The sequence below is a fragment of the Manis javanica genome, chromosome 1 (genome assembly GCF_040802235.1).
Source record: "Manis javanica isolate MJ-LG chromosome 1, MJ_LKY, whole genome shotgun sequence".
Lineage (NCBI taxonomy): Eukaryota > Metazoa > Chordata > Mammalia > Pholidota > Manidae > Manis > Manis javanica.
Window position 1 is genome coordinate 229641711 of NC_133156.1, and position 26695 is coordinate 229668405.

General features: G+C 46.3%; 1 protein-coding gene and 1 long non-coding RNA gene across 3 annotated transcripts in view; one reads left to right on the forward strand and one right to left on the reverse strand.

Annotated features, from left to right (window-relative positions):
* On the forward strand, positions 1-23831 carry LOC140844389 (uncharacterized). Its single transcript, XR_012122627.1, has 4 exons — positions 1-113; positions 11915-12082; positions 17923-18007; positions 21900-23831. It is a non-coding gene; the product is annotated as an uncharacterized lncRNA (long non-coding RNA).
* VSNL1 (visinin like 1) overlaps positions 1-26695 on the reverse strand; it is a 96490-nt gene that overhangs the window by 12805 nt on the left and 56990 nt on the right. The window lies entirely within an intron of this gene.

Below are 26695 nucleotides of genomic sequence, written 5' to 3' on the forward strand. Positions count from 1 at the left end.
CATCCATTACTACTTTAGCAGATGATTCATGCATGAATCATCCCCAGGGCGGTACATGCATTTGGTCATGTGGATGAGAAGAGGAAAGAGACACCTCGTCTTCATTAAAAATGGTGAGTCCAAAAACTCTTTTCTGCCAAAGTGTTCATTCAACAGATACAGAAGTCTGGGGGGGGGGGGTGCCAGGCTCTATGCTGAGCTCTGTGTGTGCAGGAGGCGGCGTGAGGAGGGGCAGCACAGATGAGAATAAGTTATAAGACCTGGTCGCTGACCTCAAGTAGATGTAACAGGCAAAGTTTTATTACAAAACCTAATGGGGCCGCCCCTCCACCTGTGGGTTCTCTGGACGCGGGGTAAACACACACACCCTCCCCCTGCCCCCAGAGGCGTCACTCAGGTTCCATGGGCATGTCAGAGCCACCCCATCACTTGTCCTCCCGTGCCAATATCTGCTCTGCACAGTCATTGTTCCCTCAGGACTCCAGTCTTCATTACAAAGCAGCCACTATTAGCTCACGTTCTTCTGGGTCTACATGTATTTGAGCAGAAAATTATCACTGAACTAAATGTGTAGAGAAAGAGCTTTTGCCTCTTGGGGCAGGGGAGCGATTTCATTTATGGCCTAGACTTGGCCCCTCTGTCTGCATACTGACCCCTGCTGCCCCGCCCCCAAAGGTCATGACTCCCAGGGAAAGCCTGTTACTTATCTTAGAGAAAACAAGACACAGGCAGGAGAAATTCAGACTCCTCACACATTTTTCAGGTTTCCTTCACTTTAGAATTCTCACCATGACAAAAGCCAAGGTCACCTCTGTTTTAAGGAAAATATGCTCCCCTTGTAATTGTACCCTCTCTGCTTCTGGACTGGGAACTAGAATACTGTAGGTGCTGTATAGATACTTAGAAGGGAGCAACTGGTTGCAGAGGAGACGGGGGTGCCTGGGGGCTACTAACGCCGAGTCATGTTGCCTCGTAGGGTTTCCATTTCCCGGATGTAAGGTGAGAGGATAAATCAGATAAGCTTCCAAATTCCTCTTGGTGATAATACTTTACTTATTTTTCTGATTCTGGACATAAAATCTCCAAAAAAAAAAAAATAAGAAGATAAAAGAAAATAATGAACTTGTCAACAATGGTACTTTAATGATTTTGGATTTATTAACCAAAACACCTACCACCCCCTTATGTTGGTGTCCTAATTATAGGATCAAATTCTGATGAGAATGTAACTGTCTTTATCCACAGCTATCCAAGTATCTTTATCTCTATATATAGATTATATATCTACCTATAATTAATCTCTCTCTACACACACACACATACACACACACATATATATATATATATATATTATTTTTCTATTTCGTTATCATGTTTGTATCTCTATTTTAAGGGTATCCCAGGTCTGGAAAGATAGCCATTGGTACTCAGACTTTAAAAACCAAACAAACTCTCTTTACTTCTGTCTAATATCCAACTTGCATGACAAGTCGGGTCGATGGCACCTCGGTCTGTGCCGCGGAGATTCTTCTAGTACCTCTCTTGTTGACTCATCTTCAGTCAACAGTATAAATCAGTCCACTGTTAGCACGTTATAAAATAGGAGGTCAACAACAGTGCATCACACTCTGGAAACTGTCATGAGTTTCCATCTGAAACTGATGTGCAAGAATAGGAAGAAGATTGTTGTATCAATTTAAAAAGAACTCATCTTGAAAACTAGGGAAAGATGAGGACCTTTCAAGGTGGTTGGTGGAAGGCTGGTCGTTGTGGGGAAAACTGGAAAGAGGCCCCTCACCTGATAGTCTATTTAATTACTCCAGCTGCAGTGAGTAGAGCAGCAGATTTTGCTACTGATTCTAAAGCTGGTTATTTGTTTCGTCTCCCCAGCTCCTCCTAGAATAATGCAGTCTATTCGAGATCATTCCATTGCAGCCTAGAGCCAATGAATTTCACGCCGGCATGGTGACAGTGCTGGGATTGCTCAGGAGAAACTTCCGACCAACTCTGAGATGTTCACCAGGTTTATTATTGTTCGGCACTACCGACATAACTATAACTTCTACCCAAGTTATTACAGTCCCACATAGTCTCCCACTGCTACCAAAAGTATAGGAAAAGATCTGGTTGCAGACCAAGAAACAGAGAAAATACATCTTATAGAGAAGTAAGGATGGTCTGCAGGTGGGAGGTGTGAGCTTTGTGGCCAGAGGGGTCTGGGATTGAATATCAGTTCTTCAGTTTACTAGATGTGGGTCTTGGGCAAAGGGTTTTTCATCTTTTTCAAAGCCTTGGCTTATTCATATGGTGGTGGGGATGGGGATGTTGGTGGAGAATTGGCTGCTGGGCAGGGCTCTCCGGAATTTAATGGGGAGGACACTGGAAATGAGTCATGCCTAGGATTGGGTACCAGTTCCAGGGTGGAGCTGTGTAACTAGGGGCAGTGGGCTTTCCTGCTCTGGTCAGATGCTGTGAGGACTAAGGTGATGTGTGTAATGACTACTGCATGGCATTTGGGTCATAGTAGGTACTTGGCAAGTGAAAGAGTCTGAATTATCATTCAGAAAGGCTATATTTTATATGCACCAAGAATATGAAAATGAGGAACACTAAAAGAAATACATGTAAAGAAATTGATTTTCTTTATTCTTTCATGGAAAAAATATACTGAGTGATCAGTCAATAATCACCTACTATGTGTACCCACTATGTGCCAGGTGCTGGGCTAGGTGCTGGGGAAGGATACAGAGAAGCATGAACTGTGTCCCAGGATCTCAGCCTGCTTAAGGAGGCAGACACAGGCATGCCCAAAGTTTATGAGCCATGCCAGGCAGCCAGGGGATCTCCCGGCCAGCCAGGGACGGCGCCGTTGACCCAGCCTTGTGGGATTTGTTGGACACATCTTGGTGTATCTGTGTTTCCCTTTAATTACCGCCAAGTCCATACAAACACCAGGTCACTCAGAGTCCAAATTTGCTCAAGATCTGTAATCTGGTTGAGGCAAGGAATTTTGGAACATGAGAAATTCTGAGAGGCTGCTGCCCCTCCAGGGCAGCAAATCTATCCCACCACCCCACCAGCCCCTTGGCAGAACGGACAGACCAGGTGGTTGCCATGATTCCCTGCAGAAAGCTCCCAGCCACCTATTTTCAGATCTTGCTGTGCTCCTGAGGGATGACTCCTTCCAGGACGGAGTCCTGTTTACTGCAACCCAGAGACTGAAACCTGATGGGGGAAGAATGAGGGCTTACTTGGGAAGGTCCAGGACATGCACCAAGAGTCAGAACTTATGGGCTCGAAGAGCAAGAACATAAAACACACACTAAAGGGTGGGCAAGCCAGGCACCAGGACTCTCACCATTTCTTCTCCTCCCTGCAGACATCAGCGTGAGCAGTGAGCCAGTCTTCCACGTAGTGCCCTGGGGAGGAGCCTGTTTCTACTGTCTCCTCCCAAACTCAGTCTCCTTGATTTTCCCCTCCTAAGGGAGGGATGCCAGCAAATGCAGTCTGATTCTCGACTCCGTGGTCTAGAAGGACCAGTTTAGAGATTAGATCTCAGAGCACAGAGGAAGTCCCTGGAGGGCTGGCCAGGAGGAGCCAGCAGTTAGAGTCCCTGCATCATAATGAGGACAGAGGGCAGGAGCCACAGTGGCGCCAGACCTGGAGCCACTCTGCTTTGTAATCAAGTCCCACAGGGCATGACCCTGGAGCAGACAAGGGTCAGAGCCCGAGTTCCACTCGTGCCATTTACTGGCTATCTAATGCTGGGAGAGGACTTGGCAATCCGACCTGTTTCTTCTTGTGTTGGATGAGAGAGCTGGAATTCTATGAGACCTGGGGTTCTATCAGCGCCTATGAGTCTAAACCGGCACACAGTCAACATTATTCTTGATGGAAGATGCTAGTTTAATTAAACTTTTATAGGACGTGTGCCATGTGTGGTTTAAAGCCACTGTCAATACTTCACCATGTAATCTTCTAACAATCCTCCTACGTAGGCACTCTGCTCACCCCATGACACAGATGAGTAAACAGGGGCACATGGATATTACGTGAACTTGTCCCAGATCACAACCTGTTAGTGGTGCAATTTTGTTTGGCTCTAGAGGTTATACACTTAGCCATGAAGCTACACATCTCTGATCTCAGTACAACAGGAACACAGACACTAAAAAGGGCAAGATCCCAGTACCCCTCAGCACATACCACCAGTAGACCCCTGCCTCTACTCAAGGCAGGCAGACGCAGCATGAGCCTGGTGGTGAGGTCAGCAGTTCTGACTGCTGATGGAAAGTTGTGCAAAGTTGCTTAGGATTCACGCATTAGGAGTCAGACATGATTCCTGCTGCAAAGTGGCTTAGGGGTGGTAGGCTTCGGCCAGAATCAAAGGTTCTTGACTTAACCGTTCAGCATCGTCCAGGGCAGAGGGGTTGTTGTGTGCAAAAGCACCCTTGAAGGTGCTGCATGGACTGTAAGGACCTGAGAAAGCACATTCCCTCTGCGCTTAGAGCAGCCACTGAAGTGCCAGTCACTGTAGCTGGTACAGTATTAACCTGCCCCATGTCCTGCAATCTCTGGTGTGAGCCAGAGCTCAGACCTCCTGAGGTCTTGTTAAAATGCAGATTCTGATTGAGTAGCTTTGGGAGGGGGCCGCAAGGTCTGCATATCTCACACCTGCTCCTGGTGCAGGAGCCCCTGTTCCCCCCGATTGCACTTCAAGAAGCAAGAACACAGACTCCAGGCATCTGGGATGTGAAGGAAGAAGCCCAGCAGGCCTGGGGAGGCCATGGGGGGAAAAGGCTGGATCAGGGTTCCAAAGGCCACAGGAGAAGCAGGCACACGTGCATTTGTGGGGCACTGAGGGGCAGCCCAGGGAGATGCCTTGGAAAACAGAAGCCAAAGGCAGTGAGGGGAGACGTCTGGGGTCTGCTGAGCCTGCCTGTGGGAACCTGCTGAGGGGGAGGGTGGGCCCGGCCCCTGGAGGGGGGCACTGAGCAGCCCGAGGAGACCCAGCTGGTATGAGCCCAAGAGCCTCCTCCTCCACCCTAGCTGCTGACAGCCTCTCCTGTCAGGTCTCCTTATTTATTTCTGCCTGAAAGCAGAGAGCAGCCTTCCTACAGGCTCCAGGGCTCCCCTCTGCCAGGCTCATGAATAAAGATGCCAGCATCCCCAGGGGAGTGCCGGGGCCTTCCCCAGGGCGGAGGGGCAGGCCAGCCAGCTGTGCACTGGCCTGGAATGGGCTGGGCTGGGGCTGGGGGCTGGGAATGCACCAGACTCTTGCTTCCCTCAATACCTCAGTTTATCTACCTGTAATTCAGGAGACTGACCTAAATGGCTTAAGGCTCCTCATTCCGGCTCTGACTTACTGTGATTCTACTATAAAGAAAGGCAGATGCTTTATGACTTGTAAAGCCCTCTCCAAATGCAAGGCCTATTATCAATACCTTTAAGAGGAGCCCTGTCTGAAAGAAAGATACTGTGAGCTGCAAATGCAAGCCACATACATCATTTGAAAAGATGAGAAAAAAATCCTAACAACATTTTATTTAACCCATCATATTTAAACACATCAAATGGTATCATTTTAACCTGTAATAATACTCAAGTTATTAATGAAATATTTTACATTGTTTTGGACTGTCTTTGAAATCAGCCTGTATGCTATAGTTATGGCACATCTCTGTTTGCACTAGCCACATTCTGAGTGCTTGTGGCTCGTGGCTGCCATATGGGACCTTGCAGCCCTGGATGGTGAGTACAGTGCAATGCAATCCAATGTGTTTTAAGTACAAAAATTCTAAAAATACAGGTTATTGCTATAAAAGATCTTTGGAAAATATGTCTATCACAAGTGACCACTTGGTTGATGAAGCTGGGGTCTGTGTGTAACCAGAAATGCCCTGAGCTTCTGGGACAGTGACTGGTCAGGCAGCCTGGGCATCCTGCTTATGTGTGGACTTGGAACAGCTGCACGAATCCACGCTTCCATTCCAAATCCAGGCATCTAATGCCTCATACCGTGGTAACATATTCCATTTCCCCATACTCTGGCTAGTATTTCCCCATCCCAGGTACCATACACCAGTGAGTGCCACAGTAAGCTCACTGGCCTTACACAATTTTTCTGAAATGTTACCCTGGGGAGGAGCTCTGCAGCAAATCCTACCTGCTGAGAGAAATCAGTATTTTTTTCTTTCCTTCTCTGAGAAGCAATGCAAGAGTGAGCTCGGCCTAGAGGAATGAGTGAGGACCTTAGAGTAACTGTATCAAATCTCGGCTCCACTTCTGGAGTGGCCGTCTGTCCCTAAGCAGGGCATTTTGCTTCTGAGTCTCAGTTTCCATGGGTGTGAAATAACCATTTCCATGGGTGTTAATGCAAATTTCTGTAAGCAGTTTGTACAGTGCCAGGTGTATAAAATAGAAGACACTAGAAAAAAAGTAGTTTACATCTTTGCTGTCAGGATTACGGATGGCCATTTTGAAGTCTACATTACAAATTACACCATCTCTGACAAAAAGTACTTTTATCCCAGAAAATGCAGTAATTGACCACTCATTGATTAACACCCATGTACTAGACACTGTTTCAAGTCCTTTTACCTGTTTTAACTGAATACTCACAACAGTCCTACGAGGTAGGGCTCATAGATGAGGAAACTGAAGCACAGAGAGGTCAAGTAATTTTCTCAAGGTCACACAGTAAATGGCAGAGCTGATGTGAACCTAGGAAATCCACTCACACAGTCCTGGTGTTTCCTTGCTGCTAAACCAAAGCAGGATTCCTAAGGGAGGGGACTTGTGACCTTAAGCTCCACAGGCAAGAACCACAGACCAGAGTGGAAGCTCTTAGGGCAGCCATAATAGTGACCTGTACCCAGATCCTACCAAGGCAATTCCCAGCAGCAGATATTTATGAACTTTTACATTTTGCCTGCCACCTGTTATCAGCCATCCCTGCAGCTTCCCCACCACCCACGGCTTTCTGTCAGGATTCTATTTTCTGGAGCATCATTCCCAGCAGGCTTCTGAGCTTTCTGGCACGGCACCAGAGCCCTGACTGTACTGTCTCTGGAGTGTCCTTCTGGCGGCCACACACCCATGCTCTTTAGCTCAACACAAGTCCCTCTGGTGGACCCGTCCCCTCCAGAGGGGCACCTGTGGTGGAAGCAGCCAGAGAGGCACTTAATCCCCAGCACTCTGCCCAACAGCTTGTTGCTAAGCAGCTGGTGCACGCTGAGATGTGTGGAAGGAAACCCTCATGGTGTCAAAAACAAACCCTCACGTGCCCAGAGCTGCATGCACGTGTGTGTGTGTGTGTGTGTGTGTGTTCCAAGCAGAACAAAGCTGAGACCGCAACTCCCTGCAGCAGGGCCCCAGGACAGTGTGGGAGCACACAGAGCACAGAGGGGGCGGGAAGGGGCTGAATGGTTTAAAGCAGGGAGGTAACCATTTTCTCTTCCTCCGTGGTTGTTTTCTGAGCAAAACAAAACAAATACACAGAACACCTGTCTTCCTCCTCACCGACCTCCTGCGCCAGCTGATCCCAATTTCCCTGCAGAGTTGAAATGAGGGTGTCAGAGGAGACAAAGGGGCCCCAGTAAGTCTACCTTGGACTCATTTTCCCCCCTTACGCACTGCAGGGCATCTCCCCGGCCCTGGCAATGCCACACATTGCCGTTTTATTTGTTGCTCCTTCCCTAGACGGTGTGTTAAGAAGATCCCTAAATACAAAGGCTGGGACAGGGAGAGACAGAGGCCCAGACTGCCCCGTCTCCTGATCAACTACAATACAAAGCTGGCCTCTGGTCTTGGAAGGACCTATAATTTGTGGGGCCCGGTGCAAAATGAAATGTGGGCCCTTTGTTAAAAAATTATTAAGAATTTCAAGATGGCAAGATCAGAGCGTTAAACCAAGTGCAGGGCCCTTCTGAGCTGGGGGCCCTTCGCAGCCCCACTGGTTGCACGCCCACAAAGTTGGCCCTGACTCTCGCCTCCACACTGCTGTTGGGATGAGCTAGTACCTGTGCAAATGTAAGCCTTTCACCTCTCTCCAAAAGCTCTTTGATGCCCTCCTCCCCATAAGCTCCCACAACCCCGATTAAAGCCACCCTGCTTAGCCCAGTCACACGGGTCCTGGGTCCTGCAAATCTCTCTAGCTTCATTTCCCAGCCCACCCCTCTGGCACTCCATGCCTGCTCCAATCCACTGCAAGTCCTTCTGAAGTGCTCTTTCATGCTTGGCCAACACTTCTCGCTCACTCCTTGCTAGTTCCTATTATGCTTTGTCACTCAGCTCCAGGGTCACCTCTGTTGAGCTGTCTTCCCAGACTGCTCTTTCCTTCTCACCCCATACTCTCCCTCAGCCATGATCCTCCGTGTGTGATGGCAGAGCCCTGCCTGTATGGATATGTACAGGACACTACTCCTCACTGCAATGAGCTGCTTTTACGCCTGCCCGCAACTCTGCTATGAGGTCCTCAAAAGCAGGGTCATTTATGTATCCCTCTAAACAGTTGTTGACTAACTTACTGGGTGAAGGCCACCCCCTACGATATTCATTAGATGTCTTATCTTACTTTAATATTAAATCCACCAAGAGATGTATTTTCCAAACTGATTTCCACAATTCTTTTATACTTCTCCAAAGAGTGATTTTTTTCAATGTATAACTGAAGGAGAGTTATTATTGATATTTTTAAAAAAGTATTTCTATCATGATTTACAGAAAACAGCAATTTTTTTTCTGACTATAAAGATAAAATGCATTTATAAAGGAAAAAACTTAAAACATAGTAATTAAGGAATTATTATCCCAAAACCTATTGCTCAGAGAGAGCTATTATTAACAATGAACATTGTTCTAGATATTCATTCATTGATGCTACAAGTATTTACTGAACACTGACCATGCTTCATGCATTACAGATATAGCAGTGAATCCTGCCCATGAAAAGCTTTCCTTCCAGTAGTCTTTGTTTACATATGTGCTCATCAACAGTTCTGTGCAGACACACACAAGCTTGTATATTTGCAATTTCTAACTAGGTTTATTCATTTACTGATATGTCATGAAAATATTTTCATGCCACAGGGTTTAAATGCATGACCCTATTTTTTATGGCTGATATATTTCATAATTTAATTAACTAAATCTGAACTCTTAGATAATTGTCTAAAAGTTCACTGTTATCAATACCTCACTGAAACTTTTTTTTAATCATAAAGTTGTTTTGGTCATCTCCTAAAATAGATCAGTGGTGGAAAAATACACAAATTTTAATTCTGATACATACTGCCAAATGACACTCCAGTATCTAATCAGGTGCTGATTTATCTTGCGTCCTTGACAAGGTTGGGTGTTAGCACTTCCCCTAATCTTCTCGTTCAGGAGAAAAAAAAATGATACCACATCATTATCCAAGCATTTTTGCATTTCTTTTATTTCTCAAGAGGTTGAATATCTTTGGTATTTCCTTTGGGAAAACTGTAAGTAAGCTTGATAACAATTATGTATTTTTCTTTTCTTCTGTACAGAATTTAATTTTTAGGTAAAGTCCATCAGTATTTTTCTAAATGACTTCTGGTTTTGGTATCATATTTTGAAAGGCCTTTCTCACAATGAGATTCAAAATATTTTTTTCTAATTCTCTCTGTCATTTACCTTTGACTATTCATTCACATTATTTTGTGGCTTGACAATTGTTATGTGATGTAACGTAGAATCCATTTTTTCCTTACGAGATTGAAATGCTACATTTACACTGGATCCTGGGGGCCCGTGTTTGAGCTTACTCTCTTTAGCTATGGGTCAGTGTATTCCTCTGTCAGTAGCATAGTGCCTTAATTACTGCAAGCTTATAATGCATTTTAATAGGGGGTAAGCAGCTTCTTCACTCTTCTTCTTTAGATTATTACTGAAAATATATTCTCCCAGAGAAACTTCAAAATAATCAGGTCAAGTTGCAAAACATCGAAACAGAGCAAAACCCAGTGAGAGTTTGAGATTGCTTTGAGCTGCTACATTCACTTAGGGAGAGCTGGCATCTCTGCAAAGTCTTTCTATCCAAGAACTAGATGCGTCCACCTGTGTACTTATGCCTGCCCAGCTGTCCAGGCTGCTGGAGTGTGAACAGACATCCCCCTTCCTCACAGAGCACAGAGCCATGAAGCTGTGGGGTGGAGATACTGAGCTCTCAGAACGACCCAAGAGGCTCTCTCAGTTGGACTTCCCAGTAGTGGTTGTAACCCGGTGGCATATAGGTCAAGTCAGCTGGACCCAGGTATACACAGAGAAGGGATTTAGGAAAACCTTGCCCCCACAATAAATATATCTTTCTCTGGAGAAATTGCCCCAGTCCAAACCTAAGTAGGTTTTCCTGAGTACAGTGAAGGGTGGCTGATTCAGGAGCACCTTCTAGGATACATGCCTTATGGAAGCATCTCATTGCATCTTCTCTCTCACCCTGAGGGTGGGTGGTGTTGCCCCATGTAACAGGGAAGGAGCTGGGGGCTCACCGACCTGCCCAAGGACTGGCAGTTAATGCCCTGGCCCTGGGTCCTAGATCGGTTTGCCTCCAAGCCTCTCCCTAAACCACCCAGAGCAGTAGAGGACCTAATAAATCAGCCTGAAATCCCATCCGGGAAGGGCTGGAGACGCGGGAGAAGGCGAAGCCCATGCTACAGGCTGCATGCCCAGGATCAGGGGTAAATGCGGGACAGGAAGTGGACTGCGACAGTGAAGCTCCTCCTGGCTCTGAGCCCCGGTGAAGGCACACATTCTCTTCTTCAGCGGGAGCCAGGAGTTTTGAACTTCAAAGGGACATGACTGTGAGGGAGGCCGGGACCAAAGCAGGTGGGGCAGGGGAGAGAATGAGGATGCCAGGGGAGGGCTGCGTGCCCCAGCACCTGCAGGCGGGACACAGCCCTGAGCCTGGGCTCCTCAGAGATGCTGGCGGGGCTGCAGCCCAGGCGGAGGGGGGCTAGTCTGAGCTCCCTGCTCAGCTCAGGGGCCACCCTGCCAATCAGAGCTGATTTAAACCTGAATACTGTTCGATATCACACACGGTCTTCAGCCTTCAAAGCGGCTGGTACCTTTCCTTAGAGATCTGTTTGCCTGCCCAACAGTCTGCCACCTTGGTGACCTCAGTCTTGGTCTCTTTGGGTCACTGGTAGTGTTACTGATCTCCACTGCTGCTGCGAGCTGCCTCCATAAACAGGACTCCGCCCCAGGAAGCTACTTTAAAAAATATATTGTATATATGTTTTATTTACACTCCTCTCTATGTGCCACTGAAGTGCCCTCCCTTACTGACCCTTGGACGGATGTAGGGAGGAAAGGTCTGCCTCAAACCCTAGAGGTGGGCAGCCTGCATGAGGCGCTGTGGGACTCGGGGTTTCTTTTTTAACGCCATTTGAAGGGAAGAAGTCCAACAAACTCCAAGCCACACCTGAACACCGAGGTTACCTCGGTCCTTGCCAGTCTCCTCTGTCCCTGGAACAAAACCACTTCCCTACGCCTCCTGCCTTTAATTACCATCCAGGGCACTGACGGCGAGTCTCCTAAATCGTAAATTTCACAATACCGCTTTTCTCTTTCATCTTTCCTGCCTCGTCTTGCCTGGAGGAAGCAGGGTAGTCAAACGCCTTCATAACGGGGCGCTGATCTCACATCACTCCCTCCCTCTTTCCCAGCTGCACACCGGACATACTGATGACTTGTTTTTATTCAAATTCTCCATGGTCCTCCAACGCAAGGTTAGTTTGACAAATGTTAGCTATCCAGTCTGTGTCAGACACAGCGCCAGACCCAGATGAGCACAGAGAGAGGAGATACGGCTGTCCCCAGGAGCTCACGCTCCGTCGTGCCTTGGCGTACTCAGGCTAACCTCTCTATCCTGGGCCCCTTGTTTCTCTAGGGTACTTTATAACTATGTGGCTGTGTCTGCCCTGCTCAGCCGGGAGATGCTACTGAGTGGAAAGGCCATCCCTTGTCTCTCGTCGTATCCCTCAAAGCACAGGATGGGGCACACGACAGCTGTCTCCCTGAAAGAAGGAATGACTGACTACGCCCAAAGTGGTTCCAGGTTTGTGTGCGTGTAAACGTGCGTGAGAGTTTGACATGTGCTCATCTAATGTCCTGCAGCCACCCCAGCAGCCGCTCAGCAGGAGTGCGTGGGAGGGGCCGAGTCCGGTGTCTCCCGGGCCTGGTTTACATTCTGGCCCTGAAACCCTCCGGATGCTATTGTTGAAAGGAGGGTGGCACTGCTGGAACAGGCCAGGAACAGTAGGTCTTGGACCAAACAGTCCTTCACTGCGTTTATTGCTGCTAAAACTCCTTGTGGGGGCTTACCTCCTCCTGCGTCTCTGTAGCAGGGATGTTGGCCGCGGCAGGTCCCGGCCCTGGTCAGACCCAGCTGGATGTGGGGCTGACTTCCAAATGCTGTCATTCTCCATCATGTGACTAAAAGTATGAATCCTCCCAGTGCCTCTTCTGAGAATCCTAGTGAGGCTTCTAGCTAGTGACAGATTTTCCTGGGTGTCCTGGAATTGTGGCCAGTGCCCAAAGCTTAGAATCAGAGGTGTTAAGCATCCCTCATCCTAACTTCAGAGAGCAGCTGGCAGCTGGGGTCAGCCATATGCTGATAGGATTTATCAGAAGGTGCTAAATCAGGAACATGTCCTGCCTCACCCCTGGTGTCCACAGCGGGAGGGGCAGGGGACTGCCCTCCTTCCTCACAGCCAAAGGGGCAGCTCCAGGGAGCTTCCGTGAAGGAATGGCAGTTCCTGTACAAGGGAAGACTGGCGTTTTGTCCCTGGACCAATGTTCGTGGCAGTTGCCTCGTGGCCCCTGTGCCTTTATTGGGAAAGAGAACTGGAGGCAGATGATATAGAGGATGCCCAGGCCGCATGCTCCCCATTCCACACCCTTTCCAAGTTCAGGGGCTGGAAAATGGATCCTGTGTGTGCCCACTGGCCTGCAAGTTGGCCAAGGGAGGCAGCTGAAGGGGGTACACCCTGAGCCCTCCCAGGAATGCAGCATGAAATTCACACAGCCCAGGGCAGCCTGTGCTTGGGGGCACTGCTGAGCCACAAGCCTCCGTCTTGGTGATGCAGCCCAGTGGTCATGGCCAGCCTGCAAGGAGCCCCTGGACAGTGAGCTAGAGGAGATGATCAGCCATGGAGAGGACTGTAACCTGCCTGGCTCAGGAAGGAGATGCTCTCTTTTCTCTATTTGTTCCCCATCCAGTGTAGTGGAGGAGTGAGGAGAGGGGAGCTGCATGCCAACTGCTGCTCGCTGTAACTTCCCACCCCCAGCTCTGGAGCTGTAGCCACAGACAAGCCATCCTTGCAGCAGGAGGGAAGGAGGGCTCTGACTGTGGCGGAGATGGAATCCTTTTAAATGAGCAGGACCCAATCCTAAACATCTGCAATGAGTCTCCTCTTATAACTGAAAATGACTGCAAATTTAGGAAATCTTGCCAAGGTGCTGTCAAAGTAACTCCTGCACAGGCCAGAGCGGTCACCACAGCAATGGTTGCTATGCGGAGTTACCAGAAATCACTTCGTGTTTATAAGCCAGGGAGCCGAGAGTTTATGGGAAACCTGGTTACCTGTACTGAATCTCAGGATAGCTGCTCCTATTACAGTAACCAGGGTAGCAGCTGGGGGCTGACCACCATAGTGGGCATTTCATGTAGGTGTTATCATTTCCTAATCTTAACCATATGTTTGAGTATTATTTGTTGTATTAGTTTCCTACTGCTGTTTTACCAAATTACCATAAACTGGCTGGCTTAAAGCAATACAAACATAATACCTCCTGCTTCTGGAGGTCCGATGTCTGGAGTGGGGCCCCCTGGACTACCATCCAGGTGTTGGCAGGGCCACACTGCCTTCTGGAGGCTCTAGGGAGAAGCCTTTCCCTGGCCTTTCTTATATAGAGGCAGCCCACACTCCCTGGCTTGCAGCCCCTTCCTGCTTCATCAGAGCTGGCAATGGGCAGTGGAACCCTTCTCAGATCACCACACTATGACCTCCTCTCTCACTTCTGAGGACCCGTGTGATCACATTGGACCCACATAGATAATCCAGGAATACCCCCCAATTTAAAGAGAGCTGATTAATAACTTTAATTCCCCATTGCCATGGAACATAGCAGGTTCACAGGGTCTAGGCATAGAATATGGTATCATTGGGAGGTACGGCAGTATGTTATTCTGCCTACCGCATTTGTTATTTTCCATATTTTCTACATAAGGCAAAAGGCACAGAAAAGTGAAGTGGTTAACCCACGTTTGCTAAGCTGCAGACCAGTTGATAATGACATGCTGGGCGCATCTGTCCACATGCAGGCACGGCTTCCTGGAAGGACTGGTTCATTACCAGCTCTCCCTTTTCCAGGAACTGCCTTGCAGAAGTTGGTGTTTCTGATCAGCTCCATTAGTCCTTGTGGAAGTTCACCACAACGTGTTTCTACAGCAGAATCCTAGTTGAGTCTTGGCCTTTAATTTGGCCTGAGATATTTTTGGACCTACACCCTCCTTTATTCGTACACTGTCAACCTATGGGTTGATAGATGCTTTGCATTACTTTCTCTCTCAGAAATCACTCACATGAAGACAATCGATTAACAGCCACATCTCTTTCCTTAGAGTTTCCTTATTATTTAATTTAAACCACCAACTCTTTAATTTGTCTGGAACTTAGTGCCTGGTGGAAGGAGAGGCCCTGAATTTATTTCCCATTCTCTCCCCACACACAAAAAACAACCATATGTGCCAGCAATCATTAGTCTGTGATGGCATCTGACCATATACTACATTCTTAGATACACTAGGTCTTGTTTCTGACCCAATGGTTCATGCCATTTTTTGGTTTTGGCACCAGTACCAGTACCATACTGTTTTAATTACTGAAGTTATAAAACATGTTTTCATATCTGACACAACAGGTATCTTACTTACTTAAAAGTTAGCTGGCCTCAACCATTTATTTTTCCAACTGGATCTCAGAATAATAATCTTTAGAATAATAAATCTAACATTTAATTACACTGAAAATTAATTACAGAATAGTTGATATCTTTAGAATGTCTAATTTGATAAAATGTAATTTATAACACTGTGTTTCTCTCCATTTACTTATGTCTTCTTTTATGTCCCTCAAAAAAGTTTTCCTTATAGAGGTCTCACACTTTTTTCCTAAAGGTGTTTTATTTTATTGCTATTCAAAGCATTATCTTTTTCTTATATGTTTTCTGATTAATTATTGGTATATGGAAAAGGTAATGACTTATATTTTTAACTTATACTAGCCTTTAAAAATCAATCATCATTAATCTTTCTGTTGACTCATAGATTCTTGTGTGGGGGGCTATATGGTCTCTCAATAGTGATACATAGATCTCTTAATTTCTGATATTAGAGCTGATTTGCTCTTAGTGGATAGAAGAGAATTTCCACTAACAAAATTAAATAACAGTGGCCAAAAGCCACTGGTGTCTCTTCCTCAGTCTTGATTTTAATAGGTGTTTTTATTAAGATGATGCCAATGTAGGTTGAAGATAGCAAACCTCCCTCAAATTAAAGGATTTCCTCCATTATTAGATGTTAATTTTTTTCTCTTTTAGAGGATGCTGTTGTTTTTAAATGCATCTATCCAAATGATTATTATTATTTTTTAAATTGGTATAAAGTACTTACAGTTTTTCTAATGCTAAATTTTCCTTAAATTCCTGGGAGGTGGGAACTGACTCAACTGTGGTGAATGACTGTTTTAATATGCTTCAAGTATGGATTGCTAGAATTCATTGATGATTTTTCTATGTTTAGAGGTTAGGTTGGTGGTAGATTAAGAGATGAGCTGGCAGAAGTTTGGGGCACCTCTGGCTTTGACTTCTGTCGTGGACGGGGGCAGGGGGAAGACGAGGAAGGGACCCAGAGGAATGGAGGAGAATGAATGACAGAGGCAAACCTCCCCTTCCAGACTGCCCTCTCTCATGTGACTCTTCAGGGTCTCCCCAACTCTCCAGAAGAATCCAATCTAAAAATCAGGAGCCTCCCCAGAAACTGCTGATTTTTATAGAGCTGCGTGTTCACTGAGATTCCTTGTTAAGTGAAATGCTGGATTTTTTTTAAGAAAGCTGTCTCATGTCAGGTTCATTCTTATATATAAACTGACCAGACTGCTCATGACTCATCATTATATAACATCTGTCATTACAATGTCCATATTCCATCATTAGCACTTGATTACACAAATATTCTCTTATGGTTTCTGTATGCTTAGATGTGAGAGGATTATAACTGCATTCCTTAGAAACAATGTAAGATTCAAATAAGTCTTCCCCAGGGGGTTTAAATGGAAAGGTTTCATTCTACTTTTTTTTCTGAATTTTTCAGGGATTACTCTGTGCTTTTTTTAACACAAGCCAAGTGCAGATTGTTATCTTTGGTATTTTTTACCAGACACCCTCTTTTGATTTCTGAGGCCTGGAATCTATTTGTAGTGTCACTAGATAAAAGACAATGGTGGGTGTGAAATTTTTTTTTTCCACAGAAGATAACATCATGACTACCATATTGCTCACCTACGCACCCACTTTCCCAGGGGAGCAAAGATGATGCATTCTTCCATGGCTCCTTGGTTTTAATTAGAGACCTGATCTGGGGCAAGACATCGTAAGCTGGGGCCAGTGGTAGTCATCCTCCATCCTGAAAACCTCACATGCAGGGCCACGTCCTGGGAGCTCAGCTGAGCCATCTTCCTTGAGGGGGTGGGGGGCCACTCTCATCTCCCAGCTCGATCATCTGGGCGGTCCCTACTGGCCTCGCTGCCAATCCACTGTCCCCACTGCTGTCGAAATCTTTCAGGGAGTTGGTGGACCAGCCCGGGAGAGCACCCAGCTTGACGTCACACCGCGGGTGTTGGGTGTTGATTCTCTTCTTGACCCTTGCCCTGCAGGTTCTCCCCACAAGCCTCTCCCATCCACCACCCACCCCCAGCTCATTTAGAAATGAGAGAATGACGACAAGCAGTAGTTGTTCTAACCTGCAGGGGAAATGTGGGGGTGACATAATGGAAAGCATTCACATTATGGACTTTTCTTCTCTCTCCGCTTCCCTGCAGGAAACTCAGTGGGCTAATTCACTGAGCTTCTCAAGTCCAACTTCCGCATGTGTAAATTACGATAATTATATCATCCCTGCAGAGCTTTAGTGAGGATTAAATGAGCTAATACATGTAAAAATATAGCAGAGCGCTTATCACATATTAGGTGCTCAATAGGTGGGAATATTATCACTCCTACAATAATGGGTTGTTGGGGTCCCAGAGACACAGAACCGGATGGAGTAGGTAGAATAATGCTCCCCCAAAGGTGTCTACATTCTAATTTCTCAAATCTGAATATGTTACTTTACATGGTAAAAGGGATTTTGCAGATATCATTAAGGCGAGGACCTTGAGACGGGGAAATTATTTCTGGCTTATCCAGATAGACTGATGTAGTCACAAGGGTCCTTTAAAGAGTAAGAGAAGGAGATTTGAGAACATATCAAAAGCAGACAAAGATTGGAGGATGCTTCATTGTTGGATTTAAACATTCCTGGAAGGTGGAAAAGGCGAGGGGATGCACTGACCCCTAGAGCCTGCAGAAGGAACTCAACCCTGGTGAGAGCCTGACTGTAGCTGGAACCCATTTTAGACTTCTGACCCCCAGAACTGTAAGATTATACATTTGTATTGTTTTAAGCCAGCCACTCAATTTATTGCATTGTGTTATAGTAACAGTAACGAGGTGATACACCAGGTAACTACATCCTTGAGAAGCAACAGTGACCAGCAAACCCATCTGATCACTAGGCACCATGACAATAGTTGGACCCCACATTTCCTCGGCCCTTCCCCCACATTTCTTCACCAGGTTACTGATGCTGTCTGGAGCTGGGAAGATGGTGCCAAACTTGAAATGTACTACTGGGAACCACGCCTCTTCTTCCCTGGACAAGGTAGTGGGAGGAGGTGCACAGATGTGTGTGTGTGTGTGTGTGTGTGTGTACATATGTGTGTAGATGACTGTGTCTCGAAACTGAAAAAAATACATGATGGGGCAATAATTTAGCCCTGCTCAACTCCAGAATTCCCAACCTGGTAAGGCGGGATGAATGGCAGTTGCCATGGAAACAGCATCTCTTGGCTTGTGCGTGCTGCCTCTTTAGCACAGCCCTGCTGCCGGGTGATCTAGGTGCCACCCAGTGCTCAGCAGCTCCACAGCATGACGGGATGGCAAACCCAAAGCCAGAAGACTTCTGCTGTTTCCCTGCCTTCTAAATTAACTTCCTGGACTCTAGAAGCCAGGGGTTGCTTTGAGAGCAGGGACGGGGGTCTGCAGGTACAGTGGGCAGACCACCGGATTCAAGATCTTCTTGGTTAAAGTCCTTTCCCTCCTCTCAGCCTGTTCTCTCTTTTGTATGATTGATAGTTCCAGATGTCAGAGAAGCCCCTGCTCTTGAACTCTGGGAGCCTTGCTTCCTTTCCTGTTCCTCAGGAACCATTTTATCACAGCTCTTATTCCCTCCACTGGCCAGGATGGACTCTGGGGTCCGTATAACACAAAGCAAGAGGAACTCCTCACATCAATCTGGTTAACCAGTTAATTTCTCTAAAGCTACTCAATGAGCTCCTGACCTCCAGGAGATAGAGTGCAATAGGGAAGTTGAGATATACACAGAAGTAATTGTAATGAAGGGTGTACACAGAGTTCACCTTGACCAAGCTTATCTGTTTAGAAAGCAAATTCACTTTGCTCTATCAGCCCACGCCATCTACCACTGCACGACCAGTCAGCAACAGGTTTTCGGAGAAGTTCATTCCGTCCTTCCCCATCCTTGAGGGCCTTGTCACAATGCTGCAGAGAGGGTCCAGCGAGCTAGCGGTGTTGATGGGGCAAGGCTATGCCCTGCCATTTCATAGCACTTCACGATAAATCAATTGGAGTTCATCAATTAAATATGAGAACCTGACAGGAGCCACAGAGCTGACTGCAGGGCCACCCGGAGTCAAGAAAAAGTGTATGGCTTACTGGGCTTCACTCTGTGATGATGTTCACAGTATGTGAGCGCCTTGTTCCTTCACCACAGCCTCCCAAGGGAGCATGTCAGAGGCTGAGAGAGCAGCTGGTGAACAGGGCTGGAGATGCAGTGCTGCAGGCTGTTTGGTGACTATAAGCTGCCCAAGTTATCGAGTGCATGGACGGGTGCAGTGAGAAAGGAGGGTTACTGGACATCAGCAAAGAGTTACATGACCCACCTACTATCTCTTCCCTGATTTTTTCATAAACTTGACTTTTATTCAGCCCATCAAAATTGCCAGAGTTAGGCAATAGATGGTGACTGGACTAAAACTTATCATGACAATCCTAATCCTTGCTTTTTACATATTTATTTTTCTTTTTTTTTTGGCCATATGATATAGTTTAGACCAAAGAGACAGAAGAGTAAGTCTGTTGAAGGTGGGTGGGTACGAGGCACTTCTTGGAAATCTTTGGTTTCCTGATACAAAGAGACTGATGCAGCTGGTGCCCTTTCCCTTTTTCTGGCAGACTTCAATGGTGATGTAATGCCTGGAACTATAGCAATCACTGTATCCATGAGGGTAAGACTAAGAGAATCCCAGAGATGTTCAGAAGTCATGATCTAAAACTAAACAAATGTCCAACTCCAAACATTTTATTTTTATGTGAGAAAAATAAGCTCTTGTCTATTCAAGTCACTGTTAGATATTCGGTTACTTATAGCCAAGTAAATGAGACAACTCCAGTGTAAGGAAATGGAATTTGTATTTTTCCAGTAGCCAAAGGAGCCCATAGGAAGTCTTTTGTTATTCTCGTTTAAGATTAGTTTAAAATGAAAGTAATACATGTGCATTCTGAAAACGTTCAGGTGATAAAGAAGTATATAAAATAATGAGTGAAGGGCCCCCTCTTACCAAATCTGGAAGGTAAACTCTGTAAAGAAAGATGGGTGTGGGGAGAGATGTGTGTATGTTTTGCAAGAATAGGATCATACTATACATCTATCTATAAAGTCTTTTGCAATTGACTTTTTACATTCAATGATGTAGCATGGATCCAGAAGGTTATTGAGAAAAGGCAGGATATTGTGGGAGCTGTACTCAAGATGACATTGATATGAAGTATTCAGTTATCTATAAGCAGAGCATAAAGAGAATCAAACAAAACCTCCCCTTCCTCTGAAAAGAAAATGAGGAAACTGAGATATTTTGGTAACTTCCACAGGCAGGTGTTATGCTAGGCATTTTCATTCAATTCCAGCTCCTCTCCTCTGTGAGATTTTTCATATTTTGCAGATGAGGAAACAGGCTCCCTCAGAATCGGAATACCATTCTATCTGACCCCAAAGTCCCTGGTTTCACAAACAAGCAGGTTTGCATTTCCCCATGGGGTCTGTCATAGCTGCTCCCACGTTTCATACTGTCAAAGACAAATATCTGAACAGCCTTGATGGGAGGCATAATGCAAAGTGAGTGCCTGCAGAGCCTCCTCCCGGTGGGTTCTGCTAAGAAGGCAAAATGCTCTGGACCTTGTCCTGCGCTGTAAATGCTCCCCTTGGTGCTGGCCAACACTGAGTAACTGAGGCAGGGACAAACTGGCGTGGGTTTGGAGGCAAGGAGGGGCAGGAGGAGAAAACTGAACAAAGTACTGTGTGGAGCCCATCAGGCTGGCTTCCCTGCCGACTGCTAAGCAAAGCTCTTGGGAAAATGACAACTGGCAAAATTCATAGTGAGAGGTAATTATGCTGTCAGAGGCACTCCGGTGCTCAGGCCTGGGAAGATTTGCCAGCAGGATTCATTGTGATATGTCATTTGCTGAGCATTGTTAAGCCAATATTCCCCCGTACTGGAAGTCTGACAACAGGAAGCAGTTTTAGTGCCCCTGTCTGCTACTGTCCCACAGGAAAGGTAGTGAGAGAGGCCACCAAGCCTTCGCCTGCCCTTAGCTATACCTCAGGGGGCCTGCCCTAGGAGAGGACCTCCTGGTGGAATGCTTTCCCCTCCACAGCCCTGGGGAATCCTACCCCAGTTCAAAGCAAGCGCTGAGAAGACCTCTCCCAGGAAGTCTCTGACATCCCCTCCCCACGCTCCCACCCCACTTCCCTAACCTTTGGGGACTTCCCTTTTGAAGGGAACTAAGCACATTTTACCTTAAGTGTTAACTGTTTATCTCTTGCCTCTTGGAATGGAAACTCTTTTGAGGCAATATCTTGTCTGATTTCTAGTTCTTGATCACCCTTCTAAGAGCCATTTAAATGCCAGGAGCTACTTAAGTTTCTATGGAATGACTGACTGACTGACTGAAATAATGAATGAATGACTGGCTGGGGAGAGATGTATCCTTTGCTTATGAGAAGTGAGAAGGTGAGCAAATGAGCTCTGGACCAGTAGCTCTGCCCTGCTCAGGGGAAACCAGCATCCTCCTGCATAGGGCCCACCTTCTGCATGGGGGATAAACCTGGGCATTATGATGGGTGACAAGCATTCAACATGAAGAAAATCCTGGGATGACTGTCCCGAGAAGCAGGGTCCTCAGGAGTTGTTCAGCCTGATGCCTTTCACGCTGAGGGAGCAGGCCCAGAAAAAAGGGTCTATCTGAGGTTTCCTGGGGGTCAGTGGTGGGGCCAGAATGAAAGCCCTTGTCTGCTCATGACCAGCCCAGAGCTCACTGGCTGCCTCCAGGTGCCACACTGAGGTCATTATCTGAATCTGGCCATAAAGGTCTCAGGAATATAGACACATGTATAATTCATCAACTGTTTTCCAAGAATGTCATTGTACTTTTCAACACATTTCTTTGTTTTCTGCAATTCCCATTTTCTGCCTCAGTTAATATTTTCTGTGCACGACTAAAAACCCCTTGTTTGATTCAAGAAGTCACTCCTGCAGCTGGGACCTTCCACAAGTTCTTTCCTGTTCTCCTGAAACTAGCCTTCCTGGCCTTGGTGGACTGAAACGGACCACTGCAGAGCATGCTGCCATGCAGTCTGAGCTCCTGAAAGCAACAGCAGTTGCACAGGCATCAAGCACCCTCTGGGGCCACCCTTGGCTTCCCTCCAAGAGTTGAGAGCTTCAGCCCCAGCAAAGGATCACATTGCAGCAAAACACACTCCTCTTCTTCCACCCCCAACACACACTCACATGCCCCCAGGTGGAGTGAAGGACATGGCTGTTCAAATTCCCACCCCCATGACTGACAAAGTCTTGCCCTGAATTGTCCACCTATATGATGTGATGTGAATTTCAGCACATAAAGAAGGTTCCTTCTACAGGCACTGAAATATCATCATTATTACTTTGATTTTCCTGATTAAATTGTAAATCCTTAGCAGCATGTACACATTAAGTCTAATCAGTCATTAACCCATTAGTATAAATTAATCGATTCAAAACACTTCGGGGCGCAGGTTTGGGTGAAGGGAGGACAAGAGTAGAGTAGGTAGGTGTGGGGTGAGGAACTACGGGCAGAGAACAAGGCACAGACAGAAAATGGAGGTGGGGGTCATGGAGGCACTTGGCCCATTTCCCACTCGGAGACACCACTGTCCACTTCAGAATAATCTGCCGAACGTCTTCCTTTCCTGGAAGGAAGTTTACCTTTTGGCCCAGTTTAGGCCCTACTTCCCGGAAGACGCTTGCCCTCATAGCAGCTGTATGTGAGTGTGCCGCTGCCTGCCTGCTTGTGTGCATTGCCCTCCATCTCATCTCTGTACAGGCTTGGTCTCTCAGATTGATTGAAATTCTCACGACAGAGCTGTGTGTGAGGTGCTGATGTCTCCATTTACATGAAGAAACAGAGGCTCAGGGATTTACCCAATTTGCCCAAAGTCACACAGTGAAAAAGTCAGAGCCGAGAGCCGCTCACCGGTTGTGTGACTTCACACACGCTGTTATTCTCTGTGCTCAGTCGCCTCATCTGTAAGATGGAGACAGTAATGGCACTTCCTGCCAAAGGCTGTGTATGGATAAAAAGAATTAATATACGAAACACAGAGAATAGTGCCTGGCGTGTTGCAAACACTGCTTCAGCATTTGCTCTTATTATTGTTCTTGTCGCTGTTTGGTGTTGCTTCCAGGGATCCGCCTCCTCTGTTTCTCTCACGGCACCTACAGGACACACAGGGGGAGCTCGGTGATCATCAATTTCCTTTCCTTTGCCTCTCTGAACACCGCCATCAGGACCCGAAAAATGCTTGTTTTATGGACTTAAGATTTTCATGTTTCCTGGGAAGAGGAGCCAATACTGGCACTACTGGATCAAAGCAAGCAGGGTTCAGGGCCCCGAGCTGCGGCCCTTGCCTGGCTGGAGTTCAGAGGAAGATCCTTGGAGAGCCAGGGCTCTGTCATCCGGATGCTTCTAGTCCCACATCACTGACACATTGCCATCCAACGTCACGTTCTCGGTTCTCGACAGGGCTGTTCTGATAAAGGGCTGACTAATGGGCAGGAAGGGGAACATTTTGCCAACGTGCTTGTTTCCGTTAGATTATGGATGTATTTTTAGTGTAGCTGAGAAATATCTAGGCTCTTGCCTTGCAAGATGATTTTGTGGACTAGGACTAGAAATAAATCTTAGTAAAAAAATAAAAGTAAAAAATAAAAAAGACTCAAACGCTTGCTGCTGTCAAGAGCTCCTTCTTTTCACTGCCAGCTAGTTCACTCTGGTAAAATTAAGACTACTTTTCCCAGTGTCCCTTGCAACTAAATGTATATTGTCCCATCCCTTCTGTCTTCTCCTTCCCACTAACTGGAATGTGCCACTGTGGTGAGCAACTGGAGGCATGTTAATCAGAGCAACACCCTTGGGAGGGGCATAGGACAGAGGAGAATGAAGGCCCTGGTGTCTTGTGGAACACACCTGCCAGTCCAGCTTGGACTTCCCATGTGAGAAAAATAATCTTATAGTCAAAACCATGGGAATCTCTGTCACACTCAGTGGAACCTTTAACTAAGGCACCCATGTAAATGAATTAACTATGTGTGTGTCTGTGTGTGTGCATGTGTTTGTGTATGTAAAACTGTACACACACATTCAGCAGGATCTTTGTGTCTACTCCACTATAATAAATTCAATTGACTTTTGGTCCTTTAAGGGAGTTATTCATTTACTTGAAACAGTAAGCACATTAACATTTGCCCCTAACAGAAAATAAGTGAGCATCTTTAATATCTTTGAAATCTTAAAAGGAAATGGTAACACTGATTCTTAGGAGAATGGTCATCCCTGTTCAATATATATTACATTAATGCTCTATCAACTGGAATCTTGCACCCATGGCTGTCTCCATCAGTCTGGATACTGAGATTTTTTTATTTAGGTGGCTGATCCAGGGCTCTAAGGCCACCCACTTCCAAATGTCCCCACCATGACCTCATCCTGAAAGCTGAATGGACAACAGCCCTGACTCCCTTCATCTCCGGACTCCAGGGTATCCCTTGACTTCCCAGCTGGTTTTGTCTTACATAACCTCCCCCAAAGCCAGCCAGATCCTCATCCAGTGAGTTTCCCTGGTAACCCAACTGTGTCATCTTGAAAGATGTCTCCGGGCACAAGCTTGAGTCTGCGAGGGATTTGACTGGGGCCAGGCCGGGAAGCCACAACATATTAGCTGTAACACGATGTCACCATTTATCATGCTCCTGGTAGACATGTCACATTTTTTTTTTAAAGAACATGGATAAAAATAAGCCTTACCTTGACTATGCAGTGAGATTTACTTAGAAAGCAGACACAGCTACCTATTTCTAGAGACCATCGATGTCTTTTAGGGGCCACCTCACATTTCTTCTAAAAGAAAATCCTTTCAGTTTTCACACTTTTCTCTGACCATCTCATTACAAAGTTAAACGTCAGCAGCCTAATTTTAAATAGCTTTTTCATATTAGACATCTTGAGTTTTGCATAATAGCCTTTCATTTCCTCTTTAGGAAAATAGTATTTCAGGAGTTCATTGACTACTCTCTTTTGCTGGCAAGTGCCTCACATTTTCATAAGAAAAGAGCCTGCTGCTTGACCCTGCGAATGGGGATGCCATGCTATCCTGTTATGGTATGTTGCATCCTCTTACATAAATGTTACATTTCAAAATAGTTCATTATGAATCTCTGTAGGCCTATTATTCTGGGTAACACACTATAGAATGCTTCCTTCCTTTCATCTACTCTTCAAATTGATTTTCAGTTAATTGTAAGACACACTCCTTTATTCATATATGAATTTCTGTTATTGGGGGACAGTAGAAATCTGGGGATACAGAGATGAATGAGACATAGTCTCTGTCCATGTGGATAGTTGGACAGGAAAACTGCTATGATGCCAAGTGACCTGTGGTACAGGGACATTAATGTCTAGTCATGATTGAGTGACAGCTCCACTTGGCTCCTAGAATCCTGGCCTCGGGAGGGAACCTAAGAGGTGATATGGTTCTTCTCCTCATTTCACAGAGGCAAAAACCACCTCTCCCCCCTCTCCCGCCTCTCCCGCCTCTCCCAGCTCTCCCACCTCTCCCACCTCTCCCTTCTACTTCTCACCCATCCCCTCATCTCTGCTCAGCAGTACTGAACTTCTTTCTGTCCATGGAACATGGAGTTCATTCCCATATCTGCCTTTATACCATATTTTATGTATTTCTATATCTTCAGAACAAAGTAGGAGGTGGGGCTCAAAAAATGTTTCATGTGGTCTCACAATTGTTCTAAGAAAGAGGTAGGGCAGGGATTACTCGCCTCTTCAATAACTTGAGGCCCTATAAATGATAAAGTGGCACAGAATCACGCTCCTGGTTAGCAGCACAGTCCTGACCTGGACCAGGGGCTCGTGACTCTCGGCCTCGCTCTCCTTTGTATCAAGTAGGCTGCCTTCTCCTGCAAGGAACCAAAGACCAGCTCAAGGAGGCATAAACCACAGAGGGTTAACTACCCCATACAACACATGGTCCAGATACCATTTCAAGACCAATTCAGCAGCTCAAGGATGTTACCAAGGGCCAGGATCTTTCTGTATTTTCACTCCACTGTGTTCAGATCAGAAGCAATATATCCCCCTACCATTTGAAAGTTACCTATGCCATTCCAGGTATCACATGCAGGCGCTACAAACACGTGTGCTAGGCTTCCTGTGAGTGAAGAAAATCTTCTCTAGAACCCTCCCTAGCCACAAGCAGATCCTTCCTCAGATCCCTTGTGACCAGGATTGGGTAATATGCCCATATCTTAGATGCAACATAGGCAGGAAAGCATGTGCATGGCTTTTCAGCCTCTTCAGTGGGAGGTAAGCCACGGATGGATAGGAGAAGGTGAGGAGAGGGGGCTAGTGATTGGGTAGTGACCATCACTGATACCTCATTTAACCAGGCTTCTGTGTCTTCTCATTAAGTTGGCTGGAGAAGGAAGCTGCAATTTCTTGGGGCTTCTCCAGCCTCATGTACCAGTCACACACATTCCACTGACCCAACTCCAGCCCAGCCAACAGGCAGCTCTTACACTGTTAAACTGGCTGCCTCATTGGCCCAGGTGAGTACCTGGGAGTCAGATGACGCCTTGCAGTTGTTGAGGAAACTTGGACTTGGAGAGTGAAGGACTTGCCCACGGCCCAGCAAGGCAGTGGCAGACCCAGGATTTGAACT